The sequence below is a fragment of the Cygnus olor genome, chromosome 3 (assembly GCF_009769625.2).
Source record: "Cygnus olor isolate bCygOlo1 chromosome 3, bCygOlo1.pri.v2, whole genome shotgun sequence".
Classification (NCBI taxonomy): Eukaryota; Metazoa; Chordata; class Aves; order Anseriformes; family Anatidae; genus Cygnus; species Cygnus olor.
In genome coordinates this window covers 52,970,240-52,995,712 of record NC_049171.1, presented here as the reverse complement: position 1 = coordinate 52,995,712, position 25,473 = coordinate 52,970,240, and the positions used below count along the sequence as shown (strand labels likewise).

At 40.0% G+C, this 25,473-nt stretch overlaps 1 protein-coding gene and 1 long non-coding RNA gene across 2 annotated transcripts in view; both read right to left on the bottom strand.

Annotated features, from left to right (window-relative positions):
- SLC35F1 (solute carrier family 35 member F1) overlaps positions 1-25,473 on the bottom strand; it is a 248,675-nt gene that overhangs the window by 65,695 nt on the left and 157,507 nt on the right. The window lies entirely within an intron of this gene.
- Positions 6,793-7,630, bottom strand: LOC121067835. The gene is made up of 3 exons (XR_005818476.1): positions 7,513-7,630; positions 7,358-7,424; positions 6,793-7,054 (listed from the first exon to the last, which is right to left on the bottom strand). It is a non-coding gene; the product is annotated as an uncharacterized LOC121067835 (long non-coding RNA).

Genomic DNA, 25,473 nt, shown 5'->3' with positions numbered 1-25,473 from the left:
ATCACACAAGATCAGACAGTCAGAAAGCATGAGCAGGCAGTCTGACCCTCTCAGAGAAGAGATGCTACCTCAATTTCAGTGTTGGAAGACTCAAACTTCATCATAAAGGAGATGATGGATAAGTATGAATTCTTGTTTGCCAGCAACAGTAAAACAGCCTCATACTGTGAGAGAAGTGGAATAGTAAGCTTTCAGGAAATGCAGTTAACATAATCATTCTCATAAAACACTGGGTGGCATCTAGCATCTAGAAAAGCTTCATGTTGTAAAGAAAAGCTGGATGGAATTTTTTTATGGAAGACAAATCACAGGTGATGAACCTGCATGCAAACTTGATGGAAAAGGAGGTAACAGCTGCAGCTGATCACTGAACTACTGAAGGGAAAGCTGAGGGTTCTGCAAGCCCATCAAGCAAGAATGAAATCACTACGGAATATCCTGTAACTGTTCCTCTTCTTTGATACTTAAATGCACATTCGTACTTTTTAAATTTATGACCTTGATATTCTGCAGCCATGTGCCTAGTGTGCATAGCCTGGGCAAGGATGAGTTATATCTGCTTTGTCCTGTATGCTAATGCCTCCACGAAGTGCATGACAGTAGGGAAGCTGAGCTATCTGTGATGTTTCCAGCTTACAGATCTATAAATTGTAAAACGTGGCTCAGCCCTTTCAGCCAACTTTATCACTGACAGTGAGATAAGCTATGTAACATGAGCACAGGTTTTTACGGGAAATTTATGCAGGACAGCTCAGATCAATTAGATTCTTTTGGATGTTCACACAATTGTGGGTTTCTAGTTGCAAGCACTTGGCTGAACACTTCTAGTGAGAAACTCCGAAAAAGCAATCAAAATGTGACTACACAAAGCTGACCATGCTGGACAGATGGCGAAGGAAGAGGAACGGCATGAAGCTAGTACTGGAACATAGCAATGCTGCTTGGACATACGCATACACCTGCTAAAACCATATGTGCAGTACCTGCATAAGAGGACGGTGCTTATCCACCTTGTAAGCAGTAACACAAAGCTTACACAAGAACCAAGAACACATTGCAGAAGCCTGTGAGTCACCATGATTTATAGGCTCATCATGAGATCTCTGTCAATCCCCAGGCAAACACTGTAGACAACTGTGGCCACAAGCCCACACTACTAGGAGGCTTCAAAAAGCCTTTAATTTAGCTTTCCACTCTCCATTTTTCTCTCTAGCTATCAAGGTTTTCATGGAAAACCATAGAGAACCTTCCCATGTTCTTACAGAATGGATCAATTGATCACTGTGCTCTTTGCCATTTTGCATGTTCATGCAATAATGTGCACGTATCTTCAGGAATTCCAGCCTGGCAAATATTCATGATTTGCATAAAAGATCTATGCTACTCTCTTAAATGAGCTACAAGACAGCTCCAATGGGAAGATTTAGGCCTGTTTATGGGGTTAATAATAATTTGCTTTGGTTTAGGGATGTAGATTTAGCTTTGTTTTCTAGACAGGGATAAATAACAAGCCATTCTTAGTTCAGTGACGTATTCTGTTGTGACAGCAAAGACTACAGAGCTCTCCTGACAACCTCTGCTTCTATTTTTTGGTCTCTCCTTACACCTTGCTCTAATCAACATAGCTGAAGAGGAATACATAATATTTTTGCATAAAAACACACAAGTCCTCTTCTAAGAGAGGATAAGTTACTTTAGAAAGAATGGGTCAGTATAGTTCATTTACATTACAGCCATGATATTACATAATTAGATATCTCACATTTACATTTGTATCCATGCCCATTACAGGTAGCTTCCTGGAAAAATAGCTTGAAACAAGCAAACAAACAAACAAAACCCTCAAAAATGTTGGTCCAGGAAAGCATAACCTCAAAAGTAACCAAGATTTACATAAACATGTACTTCACAACCATAACCACTTTGATTTATGCACTAGAACGTATACACCACACAAATGATAGCACACACATATTCTGTTGTATGTTAGTTTAGGCAAGATATTGAACTACACAGGCTCATCTACTGCCAAATTCTGAATTTCTTAAATGTATAAAATCCATAATACCTATTCAGGTCTGCTACACATCTCCTCTATAAGGTTCCTTTTTCAAAATAAATTATTGCATTTACATCTGGTTATCAGGTTATATATCTTGCAAATAGGAAAGGCTGAAACAATCTTCCTAGGATCTGGACCTCTGCATCAATTTCACCAGTCAAAAAGCAATAAAATTTGCTTAGATGAAATTAACATTTTTTAAAATGAAAATTAATGGTATCTCCAGTGAGGAGAAAATGTAAAAATGTTTTCAGTTGAATTCTCATCTATTTGTTTTAGAAGTTTGAGATTTTATTTTGATTTTTAGTTAATGTATTTTTCATGCTTTTATTATTTACATACTTTTTAAACATTTCATAGCAGGTCAGGAGCAGCAATGTGGACTGAGGGACTCATGGTCTGATACTAGTGATATATAATCTATCAATATAATAGTTGAAATACTTATTTTTATTTCATGATCACTATTTTTTATCATCATAGAAACACTTTGACTTCAAAAAGAAGATAAGAAGCCCTTAAGAGGTATGAAAATATGCTAAAATTGAATAAAATGATATTGCAACTGATCAATAGTCAGTATGTATGGCATATGTTCTGTGATGAGACTTTACATTCTCAGCTCTTGCTACAAACCTTCTGCCTTATAGTGTGCAGTCCTCTACGAGAAGAAGGGTTTGAGGCGGATGGCTAGTGATACTAGCCATTCACAACATTATTTTTTTATCATTCTTACTCTGTGATACCATAGAGATCTTCACCTACTGCACATGTAGCTTTAGGTAAAGAATTAAGACTAGCTGTTGGAAAGAGCCCTCTTTTGAAAGAGAGTCTGACACCAACAGGCCTTTAACTGCTCTTGCAATTGGAGTATTTTGTGACTTGGAAACACACATGCAGATGTCTCCCAGTGTTGGTTTGATTTGCACTCTGGAAAATCCCAGCACTTGAATCCAAAATATCCCTCCAAATAATTATGCTCTCTCCCTCTTTTTTCCACTTCCATTGCATATTACTACCCTCCTTTCTACACTTTCTCCTGCATTCCCTTTGCAGCTTTACCTTTGCCTTGCCAACATATTTTGTTAGATCCAAGTATGAAAGCATCCTATATCCCTGTGTCTGCCCTGGCATTCAGCTGGAAGCTGTTCAGGACAGCACCTTCCACCATGCTGCCATATGACAACGTTCAGCAAGTGGCACAAGCCTTCAGCCAGACATTTTACCTCCTGTACTATTTCCTAGCATGTTGCTTTATGGTCACACTTATCTGCCTCCAACAGAAAACAGCACGGACAATGACATGCAACTTCTGCAAGAAAAGCAAAATCTCCCCTTGCTTCTGCAAAGCGAAAGTACACTGTGCTTTTTATTCAAGGGAATAAATGCAACACATTTCCTGGCCTGGTGTACACCATATATGCCCATATTTTCATGCAAATATTTATTGTTTTCCTAGTCCCCTCAAAAGTCATTTCAGATCACACTTTTTTTTTGTCTTTCAACAAAAGATAGTGGGATTTATGCTAAGTACTGGTTGGTGTTAGCAGAAACTATGAATTACACCCCGCACAATGTGATTATTCATTTAATCTTACACACACACAGCAACATATGCACCTTTACTCTCCTCATATTTGGTGCATTTCTGTCCTCTTGCAACAATGCTCATTCATTGTACAAGTGTTGGTGTAGCGCATGAGTGAAGGAGTGCGGTGACAAAACACACAGCATCCCTTCCTCCTCTGGGGCTCTTTCAGCTCCCCTCTGCATCCCTCTTTCCTCCCCTTATTGCTGTGCAGATGATCCTCTCTCTACTGACACTTAACAACAATCCAGGGCCCTTTCAAAAAATCAACTGAAAAATAAAGTTTTACAGCCAGTGGAGGTCAAATGACTCAGCCACTGGCAATATTGCTAGCATCAAGAGTGCCACAAAAGCTTCTGCTAACTCTGTGACCCCTAACTTCCTCACCCATGCTGCTGCTGCTCTTGAAAGCCAGAGGAAGACACTGAGACCTAGCAATAAAGCAATAAACACAACTGTAGGAATTAGGACTTTGTTATGTCATTTTAAGAGTACTTTCACAGATACATGTGCTTATACTCACCCCAGCACAATATATCAGTAGGTGCTTAAAAATCAAGATATGGACAGGCAACACTTCTCCTACCAACTGAAATGATTTTCTCCCAGCTGACTTCAGATGGGATGACATGTTGCTGTTTATTACTCTGGCATAAACTCACAGACACTCCCTTGGATTTAAACTTCATCTATGTTTTTGAGGGAAGGATCGGACAAGTACTTTTGGACAAACTCCATTGCAAGCCTGCCTCTCCCTTGTCTGTAGAAGAGAAAATGTGAACTGAAAAAGAAGCTGTAGGGCTGGTGAGCTGCAGCTGGGACTGGAGCCAGAAGAATCAAGACAGGGAAGAGGCTCCTGCATAACCATGGGGTACCCAAACATTAATCCAAAATGCCTTCCTTATTTTTATTCTTCACATTTCTACTTCTGTAAAAGACGGAGGGTTTTCCTTCTCCTTTAATCACCGTTTCATGCTGTAACATGAAAACCTAGAAAAGTGTGGTTTCACACATACCTTATTTAGATACGAGTGAAAGGAGGTGAAGGATAACACCTCTGATTTGAAAAGTGACTCAGAGAGACTCAACTACATTTCAAATACTGCAACACATGAATACCACAACATTTTGATAGCCAGCACTGTAACTTCCCCATATTAGGTGACCGCACGGTTTCATATCTAACCACTGCTGCTTTGCAGTCATGTTTTGCTTGAGGCCAATCTGGACATGAGGAAAATGAACAGGCGGGAGCCCCAGTTCCCAGGCGTATGGTCTAAAAAGTAAAGATTGCTCGTTGTACTGGTCTGATCACATGGCAATGAAACCCTGATTGGAAAAATGCATGCAATCAAACCTCCTGCCAGGTGAATTTCTCAGGTCATCTGTCTTATAAATATTTGAATAAACACATTCCAATTTTTCCTTTGCCTTGGTTTAGCATCTCCTTGCACAAAAGCTGTCCCTGTGGAAATCTGTCCCTCCAGGATTTCCAGCAATGGCTGCCTGAAAAAGCCATCAGCCTGAAGCCTTTCCATGTCTAGGAATTGAAAAGCCTTTTTGCTGTTTCTTGCAATAGGTATATGTACTCTTGGAATACAATGTTGTCAGCCCAGTGTTTGCTCTGACAAGGGTTTGATCTGGATGTCTCCTGCTCTTCCTCACCGCAAGGTCCACTGCTGCCTGCTGAAGCTGCTGGTCCACCTGCCATGTAAGTAGCCTCTTGTGTCTACTCTCCCATCCATCCCTTCCCTGTTTTTTTTTTTTTATTATTTTTTTTTACTAAAACCTCAGAAATGGCCCTCTTCTCATATGCATATTTAATTCCTCACTCTTAGACCTGCAAGGCAGATGACTAAGGAGGGATGCTGGCATCCCCCCTCACCCACCTGCATGTCCATCACTCCAATGGAACACAGAGATTGACAAAGTCAAAAAGTGCCTTCCCAAATATTGCTATGCTTACCTTATATTTTTACATCTAACTTACCTCCTTGACCATCAGTGTGGGCTTCAAGGTACAATTCAGCTGAACTGCTGGCATTTATATACAAGCTGCTAGTATAGCTTGGTCACTCTTTGGGGAGGGACAAGTCAGCCCTAACCATAAGAGTCATATTTAAGGAGGGAAAAGATTGTGATGGGTGTGTTAGTTTTCCTTAATAATATCTTTCAAAAAACACAATAATAGTGCTCTAAAAATCCTTCATATTTCAAATTCTCACCAACTATATAACTGAGTCAGAGCATTAGCCAAAGTTTGAGCTGCTCATCATCTCTGCTATGTTCGTTTACCTGCTTTTGGGCTTGACACTGGATAATATGGGCTAATCCAACAACACTTCGTTTGATATGGTAAAGGCCTGATTCTTTAAAGACATTCCACATCCTCTTTTTTTGCCCACCTATTGCCTGGAGGTATTCAAACGGCATGTAAATGTGGTGCTTAGGGATATGGTTTAGTGGTAGACATGGCAGTGTTAGGTAAATGGTTGGACTTGATGATCTTAGAGGTCTTTTCCAACCTAAATGATTCTATGATTCCATGATATTTCCAGTGTTTGGTCTATTATAACCTAAAAAAGGCAAGCAAACGGCAGTTGCACCAGAAAACACCCCAGGTCACATTTTCCCACTGGGATTCACAGCCACGTACGGTCCTATTTAGCAGCATGGTGTGACACATAGGTCCCCTCTGAAAAACATTTATCCGAACCCTTAGGAACTCTTGTAATCTGCTCCTTATTTACCAGCTGCCTACATCAGGCAGGTGGGCTAATGGTGCAGGCATCAGCAGTGTTTGTGGTTACTAAAGGCAGTTGTTTAGGGTCCGTAAATTAATTCAGTAGAAAAGGATAACATTGTTTTGGACTTAAGGCTGACATTCACCTCTTCTTTTGTGATAAAGAACACAGTAACTCTGTAGAAGACAGTTAACAGCCTCTCTTTATGATTTATGGAAAACAAACTTATTTTAAGATGTGTGATATCATAAAAACCTTTCAATAAAATGCACATCAGAATACGTAATGAAGATTGAATGAAAAGCAATAGAACATTTATCTAGTTATATCTTTAAAATTAAAGTGCTAGCTTTACTGAATAAATATATACAGAATATACAGAATCACTGAGCCTGGGCAGGAGTGTTAATTATTTTTACTGCTATTAGTCTGCAGTGCCATTTATATGACCAAGGAGTAACTTCTGGCCTTCTGCAGAGCATCATACTAATTCATCTCACTTTTATGACCATGGCAACGTCACTGACATCTGCTGTGTTCCTTTCAAGAACGTGAGCCCTAGTAAACGGTAACATTGGGAACAAGTGGAGCAGAGGTGCCAGGCATGTGTGTTGGTCAGGAAAGTAGGTAGCAGCTTAAGAGTGGGATTCAACAGGGTGGCTGGCCATGAAGAGAAGTGTACAATCAGTCACGTATGCAGGTAACACAAGAAGCCCCATATTTTCAAGCATCAGCACTATTTTACCCATGAATGAATGGAAGAGAAAGACTAATTGGAGCATATGCAAGCAACCATGACAGGTATCATCTCCATATTACAACTTTTTCCACTTAAAACACATTTTGCAATGCGGCTAAGTATTTCTTTACTGTGTATTTTCCCAGTGCCCTTAGCATCATTAGGAGGAATGCCAAGACTAATGGCAATTCTGTCTCTGCAAAAAAAACACACTTAAAACTCACCCGGGCAGCAATGGGCCTTTATGCAGTGACTGCATGCACTGAAGCATTCAGCACAGGGAGATGTAGCCTGCAGCAGTAAAAGCACATACTCTTTTTCAGTATGCCAAGTGCAGGACTGTACAAATATGTATTAACAGCAAGTTGTAGTAACTTACCGTTTATTTTCTACTCTTGCTCCCCTTTCCCTGAGATGCTGTGATGCAGGCTATGCCACACACTGGGCAGGAGAGATTTTTTGCTGGTGCCTGGCAGACTAACTCAGGGCAAAAATCAAGAAGTGACCTTTTCCTATTATACAGCTGGTTATGTGTCCTGGATTAAAACACATAGCAGGCAGTAACATATATGCTGTTGTACGTGGATAGATATGGGGGCAGTGATCACACCCTATCTGAAGACTTGGTGTCCCTGCCCTGACATTCACACCACTGAGATGTATGGGGGGAAGCAGGCTTCTGAGGCACCTTTACCTTTTTTCCCTGGGGGTTTGTTTGAAGGAAATAGGAAAGCGATCCCACATTGGTTACAGCACAGAATATAAAACTGAATGGGGGAGAAAATGAGCTAATCTCTGTCCTTACCTCATCTTTTACAAGCAAGAATTAAAAACTCATTTAGATTATTTCACGTTTGGACTTCATGCTGAAAAGAAGGCAAGTAAATTGCATCTGGCAGGTCAAGGTTCCCATCCCCCAGCCCCCAAAATCACCAACCCAAATGTCACTTGTCTGTGTGAGTTCTCACAGAAGGCAAACCTTATGTTACATTCCCAGTGTCCATGCATTTCTGCTGCTCCTAAATAGCTGGATCCCCAGAACTGCTGCTTGCCAGATTTTGGTTCTCTTCCAGCGCCGAAAGGCAGAGGGTAGGAGATGTCCTGCTGCTACTCTCCTTTCATTTAGAAAATGGAGAGGTTGTCTGGCTGCCAACCTGTCAGTGCAAATAAGTCCCCTCTGTAGACCTTATCAGATGAATCTCAATGCAAAAACTTTTTACATATGAATTGCTTCCCAAGGAATGCCTGACTCCTTTCAGAACAAATAAAGAAAGGAACAAAATAAAGGAAATGAAAAAGTAAAGGACCTGCACTGAAAGGTCACTTCAAAGGAACAAAAGTCCACATGGCTTCTTTTTCCTGTTTTCTTTCTTTCTTCATGGTTTGCCTTCCAGCATCTACATGCTGCTCACCTAACTGCAAAGGACTTAGTCACCACAAGCCTCATCAGTGCACAATTAATTACACCTGTTAATCAGAACGGAAAGACCAAAGGAACTAGAGTGCCCAGCAGATCAGTAATGGATCACAGTGCTCTCATCAGAGCCAGAAGTCTATTGACAGCCTAGGTGAGCAAAGACAAAAACAGCTAACAGCTACCAGATTTTTCAGCAGCACAGGCAGACTGACTAGCTGAAGGGTGAGTTTCTGTGTGTAGGAGAGGCAGAGCTTATCTTGGAAAATCACCAGTGCTGTAAATGGTAGCCAGGACTGTTGATTACATTAAATCAATATTGTTAGTTACATTATTAAATATTAATCTGAGATATAAAAAACTGAGGGTTCTTCTGTCTCTGCCAAAGACATCTGGCATAATCTTATGCAAATCACTCAATTTCAGTTCGTCTCAAATTCCCATCTGTAACACTGAGATAATAATGCTTCCCATCTCCCACCTTCTGCAGGTCTGCCTCCCCAGGCAGGCTCCCTGGCTGCCTCTCACATTACGTGTGTATAGCCTCCCGGAGGCTGGGACCTCTAGAGGCCACTGTAATGTTACAGATGAAGAGACATAGCAAGGAGATGTCACACAGCTTGCACAGAAACTCAAGAGTCTCACATGCTCTTGCTGGTCGCAAAGGGGAAACAGCTTGGACTAGAAGAGCAAAAGGAGAGATTGGAGTGTGTTAGATAAATTGTATGTCTTAAAATCAGCTGACACTGAAGAGCACTGTCCTCAGATGCTTAGAAGTGCTGTTGACACAGTCACTGAATTATTATCAGTTCTCTCTGAGAATTCATAGAGTGTAAGCGAAGGTAATACAAGGAGGGGCGATGCTGACACATCTGTCAAAAACAATCCATGTAGGACCAAGCTTATTTCTATCTCAGGGAAAGAAGTGTTACGGGCAAGAGAGAAACAACAGATGTCACATATAGATGTCAGCAAGGCTCCTGACAATATTACCGTGCCACCGCAGGTCTCTTTCAGCACCTGCTTTTGACAATACTGTGCTGAAGGTGCAAGAGAAGCAGAGGGAGAAACATGGGAAATCCTAATTCCTGTTACAGCCAACACAATGCTCTCACCCAGGTCAGTGCACCCAGTTCCACTTTGTATTTCCTACCTTGTCAGTTCATTCCTTCCTCCTTCAGTGCTTCGTTATCTTGAAGAAATTTCCTAGAGCTCTGAGTATGAACTGGGATCATCTATGTTTGATGAACACCATCCGCCTGCTCCAAGTAGGTATTCCAGGCACACAGTCCAGTAAACCACTCTCAGTACCAAGCCTCAGAGTCAGGGCACCTTGTAGCAAGACTGGGCCATTAGATAATGAAGTCCAGCAGCCACAAAGTGAGTACCAGTACAGTCCCCACAATTACAGCTGTGACTGTGTTAACCAGCCTTTGTCCCAATATGGGGATTCTGATCAAGTGTTAAGCGAACTTCATTTTGCTGAAGTGAAATGGGTGAGCACCAGTAGGTAATCCAAAAGGACTGGTGCACCTGCCCTGAGTACATGCATCAAACGAACAGGTAACACTGTTAGGCTTCATCATATTGTTTTTCTCGTTAGAAAAGTCAACCTGAGGTAATACTGGGCCAATGTTAGTGAAAGCACACATAAATGCTTCCTGCATGTGAGTCAAAAGGATTTTGAAAAGGGCTAAGAAAAGGTAAAAACCAAGATTGTTGTTAAGAGTGAGATAGAAATGAGGGAAAGAAAAACTTCAGTAATAATTACCTGGAATAATGAATAGGAAAGACTGCAGTCCTCAGCAGTTAAATGTGTGCTGGAGGGCTCTTCTGAACCGGGGACAGGTATGTGTGAAAGAACATAGATGACACATGGGATTAAAACACGTGGGATGCCTAGACTCCTGACTGGAGTTAAGCACATGCTTAAATGGTTTGCTGAATTGAGATGAGCTGATGAAAGGGGATCCCAGGACATAATAACTGAAGGACAGGGAAAAGTTAAGTCTAAGCAGATATACAGAAATCATGTTCTTCATGCTCTTGACAGATTCCTGTGCCATGTTCACTTTTGTCCTCAGAAGTACAATTCTGTGATAATAGAAAAATAAAAAGCAGGACCACACTCTGCTCACTTTGGGCTCAGTGAAAAGCACCTGCACACCAGTCCTTCAGGTGCCAATAATTTGGATCCCTTTTCCTGGCTGGATGGTGAGCCAGGTGAAGTGATGGTGGCCCAGCAGAAGGCCACTGAGGAGGCAGTGCCAGCACTGGTTGCAGCGTGGCATGGTGTGGCTGAGCTATTTGACCACTCAGCAGTACCACTGCATCCATCTTCAGGCTTAGATTGCAGCTTGCCTGGAGGGCAGACTTGGACTTCCTTGTGTTTCTCTAATGGGTATTGGGCGAATAATAACAGATATAAGTAATAACAGGAAATTGCTACTACTGAATATGGTGCTGTTGAGTTTCACAACTGATTGAAGTCTATCACCAAGTCCAACATGAAGCCAGATTTTACCACTATTAAAGCCTGAAACACGAAATGGAAGCTACTGTATAGAGAGCAACCAGGTTGGCAGGTTACTGTCTAGGGAACGAAGTCTCGTATTATTATGCAAAAAATCAACCTCCCTTTAAGTTCATCTAATTTGTTCTGTTTCTCTGAAAATATTGCCATTTGTGTTTTTCTATTTGATCTTCATTCCCCTTTTAAGGCTGGCCTACTACTTCCTGGTGGTTTATGCTAATTTATTGAACTGTATTTTATTTAGGTAATAGTTTAATGAATTCTTTAAGAGGATAATGACTGATACAGACCATGAGGCTGTGTGGAGATCAGCTTTCTGTGGAAGTCATATGCTCACACTGACCTACCCCATGGCAGGGAAACTGCCCAAGGAGATGCAAGCTTGGAAAGCTATGGAGAGCAGTAACACTACAACAATGCCTTAGGATGCTGAGCACTGCAGTTCTCTGGAATCCTGTTCTCCAGGATTTTCTGATCTCATGGTGCATTTGTAGTCACAGATTATTAAGAATGATGTAGAGAAAGGAAACAAGAAAAGGGGCACTGTTGATGTGTTACTGTTACCTTCTTTACTATGGGCAGCCCTGTCCATTACAATAGATCTGAGGCTGAACAGAATTAAGCAAGCTGATGGCTGTTATACAATCACCGCCAGCTTGGCATCCACTGGGACTTCAGAAATCTGTATGTAAGAGATCTAAATCATAAAAGAAAGATTAGTTTTCATTAAATCTATGCTAACATGGCAATTTCAATGGCTAATTATTTTCTAGCATGTTTGCCATAGGCATCACACAGAATTTATATCTTCCAGCCAAGAGTCTCACAAACACATATGGCAAGCTTTGTACGTGTTATTAGGTTTTATCTGCAGGAGAGGATGGATAATAACAAAGGTTTCAGAAATAGCTATTGATGGGGGGTGCTAAAACACTCAAAAGTAAGAGTATGAGTTCATGTAGGTCAGTGAAAGAAAATTTTGGCCACCATTACCAGTAGTTGAAAAAAAGCCTGAGTGCAGGACCTGAACTTTAGCTTTAACTGGAAAGTCTCAGTTATTCGATGACTCCACAGCAGACAGAGTCTGGCTGTTCCTAGTCCTCCGCGAGGGGCAATGAACTTCTCTTCTTTGGGGAGCTTCTATAAAGGAAATAGGGGAGACGCAGGACTGATATCTCACCCAGGGGAAAGTCAGTAAGAATGAGAAAGGTTGTGGTGTGCCTACACCAACATGAAACTATGGTTCTTCCCATGTGTGGGGGACCCTCTAACTGGGAAACTGTTGTGACACTGTCTTTGTAGGAAGGTGACTTTCAGTGCAAAGGCTGTGCCACATGGACTCACCTGAGCTCATGGTTTGTTAAGAAATGAATACTTACTTTGGGTGTATTTGGAAGAAAAAGGCCATAAGAAGAGCAGTACCAAAACCATGCATTGACAAGCCTCCGAGGGTCCTGCAAACACACCCTTCTGGGATGTGATGGCAGCAGTGCAGAGGAGAAGGCATCTGTGTTCCTTTGGAAGGCATTGACCACTGCTCTGGGTCTCTTCCTCGCAGCCAAGAGAGCAGCAGGCACCCTCACATCAGGACGACAGCTAGCAGCCATGCTGATCCAGCCCTGTTTTTGTGAGCACACCTTCCCGCAGCTGCTCCATCTGCACTTGTTGGACTGCCTGCTTGGCTCTGCCCACTGCAGCGCCAGGACTTGCTGCCCACCAGTGAGGTCCCCAAGCGCTGTGGTGGGAAAGCATCAGCTTGAAGGGACTTCACTGAAGTCAATGGGATTGCAACAGATGTACCTCAGAACCAGTCTTATTTCTACCACTCACTATATTTAGTAGATAGTATATTATTTTCTGTATTGTTTTCAGTTTGCCTCAGTCCTACCTGTAGGGGTAACTAATTAGATGCACTTGCAAATGCTGGGCCAGACTTTCAGCCAGCCCTTTAAGACCTAAAGGGTTATTCCTGCCTAATAAAATCTTCTTTCTGTATAGAAAATGACAACTTTCAATCTGCTCAAGTGACTCCAGGAGTAATCCTGACTTGGATATCAGCTGTTTTGCTGCTTTCTATCAAGACAAACAACAGAACCAGAGACCACTTTTGCAACTAAGGACTAATGCAATTTCCCCCCAGGTTCTGTTGTTCTGTTCAGTGTAATGCTTCCTTACCATGTATTAAATTTTTCAACAGATTGACTTCTATTAGGGGTGTCTGCCAGCTAACTGCTACCCCTAACACAGCATCTGTATGCTCTGTGTCAGCCTTTAATCAGTTCTCCAGTCCATCACGACAGCATATCATCAGTTCTTGTACCCAAGACATCATAAGCAGCATCTGAAATTGGAGGAACCTTACCAATACCCTGTGTTAAACATAAGCAGTGAGATCCAGAAAACGTTTTACATTTTTTCCCTCCACCACCTCCTTGTTCCCCCCAGCCTGAAACGTGAGGCAAAGCGATAGCCAAGCAGGTCTCCTGTGGGACTGCAGCCCTTAATTGGGAATGGGACTGCTTGCCTTCATGGCTGTTCTCTGGGGAGAGAAAGCCCCAATTCAACTCTTGCTTCTCCCTGAGTGAGCCACAAAGAAAATGGAGCCAGGCTAAACAACAATAGCTTCAATCAGCCACACACGCACTAAACAAAGGGATTTTTTTTTTATTTTTTATTTTTGCTGCACAGCCAGAAGAGGAGGGGTCTGATTGGCATTCAGGCTTTGCAGCATCTCACTGTGGGAGAGAGGTCTTCTGCAGTCATTACTCTCCTATGGTGCTTGTTATTGACAGCACTTTCCACTGACTCTGGCAGAGAATAAAAGTATCCCTCTCAGTAATATCATTCACTTCCCCCGATTGCTGTTCCTGCTTTCTGTGCTTCATCCAGAGCACATGTGCAGCTGAGACAGAGTGATCATGGTGACCTCCTCTGAATATGCATAAATGCTAAGAATCTTCTCTCTCTCTCTTTTTTTTTTTTTTTTTCCTTTGCTGCCATGGCTCACTGAAGCAATAGCTTGGCCAGCATTTTGCTTGTGAAAGAATGCAGTACTTTGCAACTGTTAGTCCACAGATGGTCAACTTCTGGTTCTGGCATCCAGACCTTGTATTTAGTGTCACACATAATTTAGAAAGCATATAGTTAAATCTGATGAGACACTGATGTCCAAATAATGTGCACCTGCTTTTATTTTCTTACAGCCGTTTGGGAGATGGTCAATGAGCTGAGCACGAAGTAGAAGCAATTTAAGGGAAAAGAAGATTAATGCTACCAAATGATTTTTTAGAATTTAGCTCTCTAGTACTTGGCAGTTGCACCCTTCATGACTGAAGTGTACTGGATGTAAACATAAAGATCAGGCTTTATTCCCACCATAGCATGTAGATACAACTCTGCCAAACTTCTGTAGGCTATGCAAATGAAAAGGGTGGATTCACCATCTCCATTCTTTTAAAATCCCAATGGGGTTTGCTCCCCTAAGAGCAAACACAATTAACTTTTGCTCATAATTGTTAGTCACAATGCACACAATTTGCTTTTTGCCCGTTATCTTATGGTCTTATTTTAAAGCATTTTCCTTATCCATGAAATGTTAAAGGCTCACTTTTTGGTTTTAACAGAAATTGACTGGTACATTATTTTGACTTTAGAATCAGAATTTTTCAAATTAAATATGAATCACTGAATGGTTGAGGTTGGAAGGGACCTCTGGAGGTCACCAGGTCCAACGCCCCTCCTCTAGCAGGGACACCTACAGCAGGATGCCCAGGACCATGCCCAGAAGGCTTTTGAAGAAAGCGGTTAAAATACCAGAAGAAACACTATGGCAGAATACAGAGATAGGTCTGCTGAGGCCTCTTTGCTTTTCTAGGGATTGATGGGATGAAGACAACAGAAATAAACGGTGCCATTAGACCTGCTTCTGTATGCATTGTCTTGCTGTTGTAACACACTTGTCTGATAAGTGTGTTTGCACAGGATTTGCTTCAAGGACCTTATAGCACAGAAATAAGATTTCAAATAATCACAAAGTTTTAAGAAATCAGTAAGTCAGTTAGGTATTTGAGAAGGTAATGGTACATTCATAATTCATGCTCTGTCTTTGCAGGGTTCAAATCATTCTTAATTCATTTTTATATTGCCCTTATCCTCCTCTTATCAGAGATGTTCCTAAATTTTTTATGTTCATTTAATTTGTATTTGTATTTTTACTAGCAAGCTCACGTTATTTTCTGGACACAGGCTCCTTGGCTGTTCTAGCTGGAATAACATTTCCAAATGACTGTAATCACCAGTGCCACTGATAAACAGAGCTGCAACAACTTCACTCTTCATAGGTCTGTGATGCTGATTGCTTGCAACAGGTCTCCTGTAAACACCACCAAACACTCAATTCTCAGCCAATAGAAATCACTGTAGCTGAATTAAGGTAAGTGTTGATTTATACTAGTTATTTTACACTGGTCTTGAAGTCCTAAACACAAATCCCCCTGGGAGCAGCCAGAATAACAGAATTTTCCTCTGCAGAAACATTAAAAAAAAAAAAAAAAAAGGTTTCTTTTATAGCTTGTTTGTCATTGCTTTCGAATCAAAACCTTGGAGCTTTTATAATGAGAAGGTGTTTAACAGAATCAAACATATGCATATCACAGCACAGAGCAGGGATTAAGGATCAGAAATCATCCCTGATTAGTGTTATTGCTAGTACCTGACCCATGTCCTAGAGAAGTGAAAACACTCTGCTGCCCAGTAACAGAAAGAGAACAAAGCAGGCAGAGGAATAAAAGGAGGGGGGAAAAGGAGCATTTGTTATGGTTTGTCTCAGGAAATAGAGGTTAGAAATTGATCAGCAGTGAGATCTTTAGTAAGCTTTTGGCAAACCTGCTAAAAGCCCCAGTTAGTTAGATGGGGAAAAAACAACCAAACAAAAAAGAGCTTTGCTTGTTCTATGAACAGTTCAATGAAAGATGTATTGGTGGCAGAGCTTTACACTCCAGAAAGAAGTGAGGATCTGATCCTGCACCTATGACCCCAGGAGAGAGCTGTCCTCTCAGAGTCAGCATTGCAAGGGCAAGGTCTAGATCAGATGCCTAACAGTGGTAGCATTAGCCATTGCTTCTGGAAGACTTGGGAGCTTGGAAGAAAAATAAAAGAGGAAAAAAAAATAAACATAAAGTAACAGACACAATCTTCACAGATAGGAGTGTTAATTACCAGTACTAAAACTGATTTATAACTTTACTAGAGAATTCAGTATGGATTCTTCTTTAACTGCTATGCTGCCTTAGAAATTTCTGTGGTCACATGGCATTTCCTCTGCTTTGTAGCAAATTGGGGAAAGAAAGGAAGGAAGGGAAGGAAGGAAAGGAAGGAAGGAAGAGCTGAGTTCTGCAAACAAACCCTGGGAAGTGATGAGAAATTAAATACTTAATGCTTTAGTCCAATGTTGAGTATATGACCAAAATGTGTGAGATGCCATACCATGCATGACTACATAGTACTTGACTTGAAAGAATGTGCTTGCAATTTATATTTATGTAAAAAGGATGTATTACAATGCAAAAAGTTTAGAAAACAATTACTTTGTGATGACACTGCACTCTGATGTGTATCTAATTCTCACTATTTTGATATATCTCATGATTTAAATAGGTAATAAACAGACGTTTTTTAAAAAATGTGACCAACCTCAGAAAAGAGCAAAAAGACATTCAGTATTGAAGATCAACATCTGAAATTTCAGTTTGTTTGTTTGTTTTTAAAAGGTATTTGGGACTGAAGAAAATTTAAAGTGTTTTGATTTGTTAGTTTGATGATATGTTTTCAAATAGAATTGCACTATTCTTAGAAATTAAATCATTTCACATTCAGAACCAAGTTTCATTTTCAAAAACGTTGTAATGGTATTTTTGGACTTCTACAGAATTAGTGTGAAATATTTGACAAAAAAACGACAAAATCCTAAATTTCTTTGTGAAACACTGCATGCACAAAAACATACCTTAGTTCTACCTACCATATTTCATATTCATTCAATATATAGTTTCTGGTATCAATTCATTTTGCTTCTGTTTGAACGCCAACTAAACCTGAAGATATGCACTCACTCTATGCAGCAAAACCTGAAAATTTGGCTTATGCTCATTCTAAAATATATTATTCTTAGAAATCAAGGTTTGTTTTAGTTTTATTCTGGTGTTTGGTTTTATTTATTTGTTTGTTGTTGTTTTTTGTTTCTTTCAAAGTCAATAGTATGGTATTTGAATATTTAAAGCTGACAAACCTAGTACTGTAAACACAACAGACATAAAAGTTCTCTATTTCGCCAGGCTGTAAATAAAAGTTGCTACAGAAATTAATTAGGCCTTGAAGTTTATAAGTGAGGCATAAATAAGCGTTGCCTTCCTAGAAATAGTGACCTTTGGGAGTACTGAGAATGACCTTTATACTATCAATAAACTTTCTGTACAGTAATAATTTTTGAGGGGGGACTAAACTCTGTACACACCCAAATTCCTTTGAATGGAAACAAAGCTGAAGTCCAGACTTTGTTCTTCAATTCATATTTTAATTAAAGAACTCAATGAAATACAGACAAGTGAAAAATATTTTGTGTATACACATATATATAAATTAAATCCTGTCTGTAATCTAACAAACAATGCAAACCAACCAGATCTATAAAATACTTCTTCTACTATACAGCTGCAAAAGTATTTTTTTTTTACCAGAAGGAGATGAAAAAATCGCTATTTAAAGCAACACTTGCTTATATCTTCAAGCGCAATTTTTCATTTGAATTGTTTCTTGTCACAGCTGATTGTATTCAAACACACAAGTAAATTAAACAGGTGAACAGAAGTAACTCAGCTTCCAAAAACGACTATGTGCAAATTGTTCCTGTAATTACTGTTAACTGCAAAAAAAAAAGGGGGAGGAGAGGGGAGGCAGAGGGGAAGGTGATTTTGAAATCAAGGGTCAGGACTATTTATTGCACAATGAAAAAACAATCCTTATGGGATAAGTCTGATATTTCTATGATGAACCTGACTAAGCCAAATCTCTGAGTAATCTCTGTGGTCAGAGCAGCTACAGAATATTTATATAAACATCTGAATAACAGCTCTTAATAAGGCTGTTAAAAAAAAAAAAAACAAAAAAAAAACCAAAGAAACAAATATAAGGCTTTTTTTTTCCTTTATTTATTTATTTATTTATTTATTTATTTATTTCCTAAAATGGGGCAGTTTTCTCTGCTGAATGTGTGATTAATGGACCTGTCACTAAAAGGTGAAGGCAGGATTTTGGTTAAGAATATGTGGAACCAGGACTGGGCTCAGCCTTGGGAACAGCTTTCCTGCTTCCACAATGCAGGATCCTCCTCGTGCACACATCAGACAGAAGATGAAGTCTTTTCCTAATATGAGTAACCTGAGCTGATACCAGCCTTCACGCAGGAAGAGTGCAAGAAACGGGAAAGACAGGACATTACTGAATTTGACATAGGAAAGCTTACCCAGCAATGAAGGCATTTTCTTCCTGTCTTCCACGCTGGGGAGCAGTAGATGTAGCTACAAAGTTCTGGGGAACTATTTTAATGCAAAAAATTTGGATTCATACCTGTACTGCCTTAATGCCCCATAATGGCCACAGTTTTGCTTATGTGGTGTTAACGTGCTTTCCCGACCCATGATGTGAAGAACTATATTGTGCATGATTTTCTGGTTATATTACATTACAGAAATTTGCACTGCATTAACACAGAAACAAAGTGTTTCAGAGCATTATTTGAATAGGCTTTCCCTTTGTATTTCAGACATATTGCATTCATTGTTGTTAGCTTACCACATATTGATAAATTTTGGGGGTATTTCCCACTGTTTTGTCAAAAAAGCACTACTGATATTTATTGCAAAAACAAATGCATTTTATTTTCTTTCAGTATTTATCCATTATATGAGCAACATTCGTTAGATGCCTATGATCTAAATTTAAATAGGTATAGCAATGTTTATTGCTTTAGTCTTGGAGAGCTTTAACTGATGGGACAGCTGTAAATGGAAAACCACCCAAAGAAACTTATGCCTAGTTTAACTAAGTGTGTCCAACGAACCACTCCAGAGCAAGAGGAAATGTTTTTTTCTCTGTGCTCATAAAAAAATCATAGTGTATTAAGCAGCTATACTACATCTGAAATCCAAAAGGAGCCTGCCAAACTGCAAACCACTAATAATCCTAAAGGGAAGTTTCAGAATTTTCTTTGTAATGCAAATATGCGTGAACTACATGTCAATAGTAACTGCCTTTTTGAGTCTGTCCCTTCCTGTTTGTAACAGCATCACATCTGTTTCAATTAGAGCAATAGCTTTCACAGAATACCTGTATGAGAAATGCAGCTGGTTTTACTGAGCGTTTTGTCTTGGAAAGCCTAAATGGGCTGGTTTATTTTGCTCTGTATTTCTTCTCCGCTCCCCCACTACTCTGTATCCCTCAGCGCAGAGTAATTGCACAACATAACAAGCTCATGGAGAGAACTCATTGGCTCTCTCTCAGCCACAATTTGTTGACTTTTGTATTAGTGTGCACAAGGAAACTCTGCCAGAAATGCCCCAAAACAATTAGGGCATTGGCTGTATCAGGAAGCCCCGAGGCATTACAAGATATCTTAGCATGACACCAATTTATGGATGCTTCAGTTGTAATGAACCAGAAATAGAAGCGAAAACTAAACAATTTAAAAATATTTAAGCTTTTGGAGCATGCTCTGAGATAAGGAAATGTGTATAATATTTTCCCAGTAGCAGAGTACTCTATGACTCAAGAAAGGGCTTGTTTCTTGAGAAACTCTAGAAACTGCTCTAAAGTTAAATGCTCCCATGCAAAAGCCAAAAAACAGGACTAAGCTTCAAAACAGCAGGGGACTTAACCCCCATTCAGGACTCCACAAGACCTAAGAAACTCTAGGTAACCAAGTTGAAGTCCAAAAGACAAGCTGTCAAACAAAATCTCATTAAATCCACAAGCACTAAAAGAGGCTGAACAGAAGACATCACAGCAGAGGAAGAAATGTAATGAAGTGCAAGCATCCAGCAAATGCATTGAAGTCAAAAGTTCAACTTTACCTCACAATTTATGCTATGATAATCCTGCATCATGATGCGTTCAGAAGCGTAGTAGCATCATGGACAAATATTTTTATGTTTTGAATTTGGCTTTCTACTTTTTCTGATGCAAGTATCAAACCCTGACTGAAGAAAGAGATGGATGTTCTTACAAAACACATACCAGTAGTTTCACACACCCAAACAAAATTAAACAACAGACCAGGGAGTTCTGCAAGGCCCTCAAGAATATCAGGAAGAAGGAGCATCATGAAAGCATTTATGCAACTGAGCAATAACCTCAAAAGTCAGAAATCTAAAAGACAGCTTCTATGTTCTTTGATATTAATATTTATCATGACCTTGTGAAAAATACTGTAAAAATGGTGCTCTTAAGTACAACAGAAATTGAATTCTCACACAGATCTGAGCTTTTTATGGGAGATTTAGAAGTATTCCTGAGGGGGCTATGATGGAAACTGTTAAATAAATGACCGAAGATGAAAGTTGACTGCTTGTTTCTTCAGAGAGCCCTTTTCTTGAATAAAAGTTTTAAGAAAGTTCTCACTGTTGAAATTTCCAGTGAAACAGATAGAAGAACTGGAATGTTTAGTGGCAAATATGGCTTTAGCTTAAAAAGGATTAACAGAGAAAATAATTAGAAATTGCCCAGATTTTGAAACCATCTCCTCCATGTGGGTAAACTAGATTTACTACCTAAATATGAGTTTTGTGCTTAATGTTATCTCACCCTGAGCTCTGGGGAAGAGCGGAAAAGACCTGGGTGCTTAGGAAGGCCCTATGTGAGCTTACCTTGCTTTGGCTGTCTTATTTCCACTCGTCAACTTCAGCAACCTAAGGATGGACCAGCCTGTAGATATATGCAGAGCCAGGGGCAGTACAGACTGAGAAAGTTGAGGACACCCATACAGAGTTTCATTTCAGGCTGCTTAATTACATTTCATTTTATTTTGTTTGGAAGATGAATATTGACCATTTTGCTTGCAGTTAGTTTCTGGCCTATTTCACTCTTTTAAATTCCTGCTGACCAGCACGCTTCCTCTGGCTTTAACACTACACCCTGTTTTTTGCAAAAAAAAAAACCAACATGTTCTCACTGGAGTTAAACAATGGAATTACCGTTGGACCAGCTGACTTACGCTGGAGGTCCATATACAGCAGAAAACATCATTAGATGATGGTGTAGTCCAACTGGGTAAGATCCTGGAGACACAGAGTGACACGCAGAGGGAGTAACCATTCAGACTCCTCTCCACAGGGCACAGAAACAACCTCAAAATTTGTTTGCAAGGCACAGGGTCTATGCCCCTCAACTGTGGGACATTTCTCCTCTCTACTCATCAAGGTACTGTACCTGACAAACAAGTTGAATCTTCTCTTCCCCCAAATATTGTCGTGCTCATAGACAAATATGAAGTCTACAAACCAGCATGAAATAAATGCATGGCAGAAAGGAGCTGATCTTAATAATCCTCTACTGAGAACACCGTAATGCTGTTAGAAGAACACCTTTGATTTGCAGAAATGTGCCACAGACTGATAGTCCCCAAACTCTTTGAATCTTTCTTGCTATTGCCTAATTTACACCTGTATTAGCACAGAAGTTAGTGGAGTCAGATTAAAGAAATGAGAGAAGGATGGAAGCTTTATGACCTTGTTTTCTACTAGAGAACTCTCTAAAGAGAGCATGGGAATAAGTACCCACAGGAGAGGAAAAGCTTTAGGATCCCCTACTTCTGTTCACAAAGAGCACTCACTAGAGAGACTGAAATGCTTGTGTTTCTACAGTGCCCTTAAGCATTATTACTTATTATCATTTATGTGAATACAAGCTGTGTTCACAGCAATAAAATAAGGATAAGCTTGGGTAGTATTAATAGCCCAACTAATTACAGTGCTATAAAAGGTTTATAGGTGATATAAATTTCAATATTATTACTACCATACCATGACATGGCTTTATCTAAAGGAAGGTGTTACAAAGCTTATCTCCATGCGCTCTGTTTTGGCTCTAATTCACAAAGAATTATTAAAGACAAAAGGATATGGGAACACTCTCACCTGGCTACAAGACCAACTCAGGACGTCTAATCCTGCAGTTACAGTAAAAAAACATTATCTCTCCAGATTCCTGTTTACGGATGGAAAAGACCAAATTTTTTTTTTATTTTTTATTTTACTAATTTCCATGGTCATTTAAAATTCCAGCAGCATTCCTTCAGCTGTGCCCATCCTTGTCAGACATCAAGAACAGTCTGAGGTATTCAACTGGAAAATTAAAAACTCTCTAATCTTCTACTTTGGTAATTTCTTGTTAATAAGGAGACATGACCCTTCTATTATCTAGACTCTGGGAATAGCAGAAGATCTGTTCGGGCTAGATACACACCAGCCTTCATGATACTGCTTTGTGGAATACTTCACTGGTTCTAGGTCATATTATAGATACGTTCAGAAATCTCAGAAATATGCTATTTGTTTTTAGCAAAGCCAGAAATCTTCCTAGAGATTCTGGCAGCCCCTTGAGTAAAAGAAGGCAAGAGAAGGCAAAATATTATGGAAGTAAATGTCTAGGTTTATAAATGATGTAAGAAGAAAGGATCTGAATTTGTTCAACATTAGTCCCCTTTTCCTATCAAAACAGAGCTGTATAAAGTGTGTAGTTGCTATTTCTTCAGAAGGGGAAGTCGTCTTCTAGCAGGTTAACTACAGTTGCAGTGGGACACTGGAACCAAACAGAAAGTGAAAAATGGAAACACAGGAGTGCCTCTTTATCGGGTGGCTTTTCTTCCAAGTTACTGTGATACTTGAGCTTCCTAATGTGATGAATTTAACAAGGCAACTGGGAACAGCAGAGAAGGAGGGGCTGCTCACTTACTGGAGCCAAAAGACAAAAGGCAGACTGCCAAGGCCAGGCATAAAAATATTGATGGTGATCATCCAGCATCAAGAAATGAGGATTCATCTGTTACTGGAAGGAATACATTGCCACATACCGCTGCTGGGTGAGAGGGTGAGGTGCTAAAGCCGTCACAGCTGGTTTTAGAAACAAACAACTGTGCCTGTTGTTGGGCGTCAGGCCACTGAAGACTGAAAGGACCTTGGCTAAATTGAATTGAAAGTGTGTGTCATCCAGTGCATAGCTGGGTCCACATGAGCCTTTTCAAGGCCAAGGCTGAAAGATCCACAGAAGCTTTTGGTATGGGATTCCAGCTGAAGTGCCCGGTGACCACAGTATCTATGCAGGAAAGCTTACAGACCCATCTGCGTTATCCATTTTCAAACCAAAGACTGACTTCCAAATCATCCTTTTAAAGATGCTTATATGGTCAATCAAAAGCTGGGAACAGATAGTAGGATGGTATTTGGGAATTTGTTGTTTCAGTTTTGGGAAAGGGTCTGCTTTCTGTTTTTTACAGAAGGGGCTTCTGTAAAGGGAAATCCTGCCTCAATAACCTGCTGCAGTTCTGTAAGGGTGCCAATAAGTGTGCAGCTACAAGGAATTGAATGGACACAGCATATTTGGATTTTAAAAAGTCTTTGACAGGGTTTCACACCACAGGTTGTTAAAGAAACAGCTGCCACAGGACTGGTGGGAAAGTGCTCTTCTGACTGCATACGTCCATTGATCACTTTTCATGCTGGAGAAGTGGAGCTAAGAAGGTACAAACAGGCCCAACTAACCATTAGAGGGATGGAGCAGCTGCTTTAAGAGGAGTGATCAGATGAGATGGAACTCTTCAAACAGGAGAGAAGAATGGTGATGAGTGAAAGTACATTTATATGCAGCATATGGTGAATTTTTGGAACTCGCTGCCACAGGAAGGTATGAAGAAAAACAGTACCAAGAAGTTCAAAATGGATCAGACAAATTCCTGGGCATTGGGTCCATGCTAAAGAATTCAGGCCCTGATATTAATCTAACATCCACAATGCAACAACTGTGGCAGATATGAGGGAAAAAAAGACCACAGAAATCTCATGCACCCCCTAAAGAGGTGTCTCTTTATGCCACTTCTGAGACAAGGTGGACCTGAGGTGGACCATGGGGTTGACCCAGCTGGGTTTGCAGTATGTTCTTAAGAGACATTTGTCTGAAGTGGCAAACAGCATCTTGTCCTCTTTCATACTCTGTACTTGCTGTCAGTAGGCTTTCTTCCTTTTCCAAGCGGAGGGAGCGGAGAGCCACCATGACTAAGCAGGCCATGTGTTGTGTGCCAGTTTTGGTGGCATGGGTCCCCTCTGCACTCAGAGAAGACTGTACAGTACATCATACTTCTAGAAGCCGGGATCGGTGGGCAAGCCGCCATGTACCGCGTATAATACCAGCAGCACTGTTTCTTATATTTTCCTTTCTCGTTTGTCACTACTTTCTCTTGCTCTGGCCAAGAAGAACATAGGCAAATATAGTTTCTTCTTAAGAGCAGCAAACTACTAAATTTATCAATCAGGCATATTGTATTCTCAGCACAGCCAGCCAGATTTTTTTTTTCAAAATTTCTTTGAATTAGATATTCTAAATTTGCGAGTTTTGGGAATCACACTATGATGAACATACTAAACTTGAGATTAAAAAAAAAAAGAGTAAGAGATTCCATGTTTGAAAACTTTCTTTACAGCTACGTAAAAACATACTTCTTGTAAAACTTGGAGGAGATATTCTTGTTTGACAAAACTATATGAGAGTTTTAAGAAAAAATACACTTCGTCATAACTCTCTTTAAATTACAAAAGTATTCTATAAAAGTTGGCAACATGACTTTATATGAAGCACAATCTTTGTAAATTTGCTTCACTGCCTCTGCTGATTTTCTTTCCTGTCCACAGCAGAAAAACAAGAATAAGATTATACTTTAAATAACTTGTTCAGTGTTACACACTGAATCAAATTTATAAGTAGAATTTTGACACTTTAAATGTGTTGTTTAATATATATGAACATATGGGGTCTAAAATAAAATAGCTTTTAAAGGCACTCAGCTACCACAGTAATGGATGGATGGACAGATAGATAATTTGTGTGCTTTTGATGTGATTTACTGCCTTCAAGGAACCTGTGCTCTAGAGCTCTGAAACTACAAATTCCCTAAGACTCTGTGCTTGACTGAACTCTAACCACAAGGGGCATACCTTCCAAACATAACTTTATTGGTTTCATTTCCATGGCAGCAGCTGTGAAAAGGCTATCCCACTCAAACTAACCACAGCAATAGTCGTGATGAAATGTTTGATCATCACAACTCTATAAATTACTGTTTATATTTACTT